Here is a 4,525-nt window from a genome sequence, read left to right as displayed (position 1 = left end):
CTTGTTCACTATCATGCCCAGATTGGGATTTAGCCTCAATTTTGCCAAACTAAGAAGACTGCTATATACCAAGCAGACTGAAAGCAAATAATCTAATATCAGACCCATTCTAGCCAACTCGCGGAACCAGGTAAGGTTGCCCGCTTTCCCCGCTGCTGTTCGCAGTGGCAATTGAACCCCTGGCGGCCAGAACACCATACCACACGTGGTCTAGGATTTTACTGACAGAAGCCTTATAATATCAATGTATGCATGCATATGACATAACATTATGTATCCATAAACCAGATGAAAACCTCTACCTACCCTGTGTTGAGAGAAGTCCTCCGCTATGACGGGATGTCGGGCATACAGACTAATTGGTTGGATCGCAAGTCAAATTTTTTGGGCTGCCCTGTCTCTGTCACTTGCAGGTAGAATCGCTATCACCAAGATGATAATTCTTCCTAAATTTGTATACTTATTCGTTAATATACCCGTTGCCTTAACCAAAGCCTCTTTTAACTCCCTACGCTCTACCGTAATCGCCTTAGTTTGGCAGGTAAACAGCCTCGAGTGAGCTGGGAACTACTAACCTGCCCGCTGTCTGGGGGTGGATTGGGTGCACCCGACTTCAAACTTTACGCACTGTGTGCACAGGCCCAATTTCTTCATTTTTGGATATATCCCATCCCATTACAACCGAATTTGGCCATTGAGGCAGATATAGCTGATTCCACCCCTTTGCACGTAGCTGTCTATGAACCTTATCATAGAGTAGCAAATGAAATAATGACATTTGAGACCCTCAGATGGGCTTGGGACGGTTTAAGGAAACGAATAGGGATGCCATTGCTCTACGCACACTCCACTCCGATTGCACACCACCCTCATTTCCCCTTCCTTAATGATAAGGGTTCCTTGGCATGAACACACAGCAAGGGCATCACCACATTGGGGGGTCTAAACCCACAGGACGCCTTTTTTGAGCAGCCACAACAACAGGGAGACGCTCCGGTGCCACTCCTGAATCGATTCCAATATTTTCAGCACCGGCCCGCTTGTAAGAAATTGCATCCAGCTTTTCCAGCCCCCCCCCCCCAGATGTGATAAAGGCTCTAGAACACCTTCTAACCAAACCCTCACCTCGTAGATTAATTACCAGATTGTAACACATCATGCAAACAAACACCCTTTGGGTTGCTTCCAAGGCACTAATACAATGGAAAGTCGACTTGGAAGACCTGCCCACAGACCAACAATGGTTATTATGTTGCTCACAGCTGAAATATTTATCCCTGAACTATAACCTGGGACTGATTCATCTAAAGTTCATACATAGGATGTATTGCACCTCCCTGCAGCTACACAAACTGGGGTCACATCCTGATTTGTTCTGCTGGAAATGCAGACGTGAAGCAGCTGCCTTTTTACATGTTGCATGGAGTTGCCACCCCATTGCTGAATTTTGGAAAGAGGTGTATGATACTATTCAGGCTGTCATGGGTGTGTCGATGGATTCAATCCCGATGGTGGGGCTGCTGGGTAATGTGGGGGAAATCCCACCCAAGAAATGCTGCTTGGTGGCCATGATGCTACTGCTCGCCAAGCGCAGACTGGCAATACGTTGGGGCGCACTAAGGGCCCCCCGGGTGGCCGAGTGGGTGTCGCTTACTTCAAGAGCGACTGGTGGCATTCTGTGACGTAATGCTGATGGCACATCGCTCGAGAGATATATGGGAACCTTTCAACACCTGGCTCAGGGGACAAATTACAGATCTCCAGATACTTTTAGCTCAAATCAAGTCACCTCCCTGTCTAAATCACTTGATTAGTCGCCTTCCAACCTGCCCATTTATAGGAATGTCCTTCACACTTAGAGGACAGCCGAGTCTGGGCTGAGGGTTGAAGCCACTTTGAGCCCTACTTTTCTTTTTAGATTCACTGGACTGACAATCTGTCTGCTTATTTAGCTTATTGCTGACATTGTCATGTCACAGTCAACAAGCCTACGGGAGCTATCCTAATGTGTTGTATAAGTGTAGCTGTTATGTTACTGGTAGGACAAACTGCAATGGAGCAGTGTATCTGATATTGTTTAATATTGATATCTCAAAATATTATGATGATGCTATTTGGAATTATGCTGTGTAGTACTCTCATGAGCATGTACTTATGTTATATATATATACCTGAACAAAACTTCAATAAGAAATAAAGCATCGAAACGCGTCAGGCTAGAATAACAAACTGAGGCACCATGCGGGGAGAATGACGAATATGCCGGATGGCCAATTCCAAGCCGTGTGACCTCCCAAGCTTAAGGGCAAACTTCGTGGAATCATGTGAAGCGGCGGCCCCCGCCGCGGGAGGAGCACCATCTCTCAAACGAGAAAAAGAGAGGCTGGGCCAACAAACTTTTCTACGGTCTTACAGCGCTTGGAACTCGTCGAATGAAACTCTCCACATCGTGTCAAATTCTACCAAGAAAAATAAAAAGCTTTAATTATATCACAGTGGGAAACCCACTCAGGGATAACGACAAAAGCTCTCTTGGAACTCGAGCATGCAACGAATTGACTCAAGTTCCCATCATGCATCACAATATGAATACCAACAGTGTAAACGAAATACACACGCATGAAAAAACTGAAATAAAAGAGGGCTCTTCTTGACTGTGAATTACAAGCTGCCTCTGATGAGATGCAGGAGCATCGAAACGCGTCAGGCTAGAATAACAAACTGAGGCACCATGCGGGGAGAATGACGAATATGCCGGATGGCCAATTCCAAGCCGTGTGACCTCCCAAGCTTAAGGGCAAACTTCGTGGAATCAAAAAATAAAAAGTATAGGCACTGAAATGTCATAGGTTCAATGAATTGGAGAAACTCACATTGATATGCTGTTTACGTTGGCTCCAACAATCTATAGCATTCTGTAGTGTTTGGTGGCTCGTGCCCCTAAGTACATGCTGGTTTGTGGTTACTTGAGTAGGGCAAATAATAAACCATTCATGACCTTGCTGAGCTCCCCCACTCTAAAGTGGAGTGTTCTAGTGTATTCTTCATTTTGCTAATGCATAGATAACAAAGTCCGCTAGTCAGACTCTTGGCAAGACATTACTATGTGGCTTCCGAAGAATTGAAAAATGGAGCAGCTGACTTTGCATACTGGTACTATCGCTTATAAATATCATGTGTCTATTTTTCACCCGCAAATTTGAGAGGTATGAGGACCATGTGCACGGTGATGTCATGAGTGATGTCACTGACCATGTCATGAGTGATGTAATATGTGATGTCATCAGCAGTGCATTGCACGCGCAAGTTATAGTGAGTCCAACTAACTATAACGTGGGAATTTCAATGGTTTTATTCGAGTAAAACTTCCAGCTAACTATAACAGGTGTGAAACCTATGGATTTTTCAGTGAATTTAATAGGTTTTTTAAATGCTAATTCCTAACTATAACTGGTGTGAAACCTATGGTTTTTTCAGTGGATTTGAATGTTTTTTTTTTTTTGATTTCAAGAAAATTTTATTGAAAAAGAAGTGATATAAAGTAAAAGGATCAGAATACAATTCAAGTGATACACTAATGCAAGAGAGCTATACAATCAGGGGCTAAACCTGAGAAATAATCAAGCTAAATGCATATAAAATTAAAAGTAGCCAGTTATAAAGTAGAGAATTCAATTAGGGAAAAGCTATTAGCTGGGTACTAAACAAACGTATCACTATCAAATATGGAGATGGGGACAGGGGAGGAAATAGGATAAGAGAAGAGAGGAAAGAAGAGAGAGAGCAATAGAAGGATGAAAGGGAGTAGAGGACAGGAAAGAGAAGAGAAAGAAGAAGAAAAAAGAAGAAAAAGAGGAAGGATTCCCACAGGACTAACCAACCTAGAAAATTAGAGGACAACACTTAGACAGACATATCAAAAGGAAACTGAGGAACCAACCCTTTTGAGGACAACTCCATATAATCATCCAAAGATTTCCAAACCCCCCTAGAAATAGATGGAGAAAGGTGAGCTTGATCAACCGACGTGTGAGCACTAAGTAAAAAGGAAACCCAGGCCCACCATGTATGATAGGAAACCAAAGAAAAGGATTTCCATTCCATAAGAATGATTTGCACAGCAATAGAAAGGAGAAGATCCATCAACTGTAAATCCAGAGGATCCAATGGGAGAGGAGTAGGGGCAGCCAGTGGGCCCAATAAAATTAAAGGAAAAGAAAGTTGGAACTCAATACCAAAAATAAGAGAGAGATGTTTATGGATGAGGTCCCAAAAAGGCTAAAGCAAAGAGCAACCAAAAAACATATGGTGAAAATCGCCTGGCAACAAACCACAACTCCAGCATAGGTTGTCATCTTTAAGATTTAGCAAATGAAGACGCGCAGGCGTCCAATGGAGGAGATTGATAGAGAAAAACTTAGATTGCATTAAAGATGGTGCAATTTTATTACGGAGAGAGAGTTTACCAATTAATTGCCAAGTCTCCGAGGAAATATGATCTGTAATAGCAGGATCAAAGTGATGT

Source organism: Lissotriton helveticus, chromosome 2_1, assembly GCF_964261635.1.
Source record: "Lissotriton helveticus chromosome 2_1, aLisHel1.1, whole genome shotgun sequence".
NCBI lineage: Eukaryota > Metazoa > Chordata > Amphibia > Caudata > Salamandridae > Lissotriton > Lissotriton helveticus.
The sequence above is the reverse complement of the archived record's forward strand: the minus strand, read 5'-3'. Positions refer to the sequence as shown.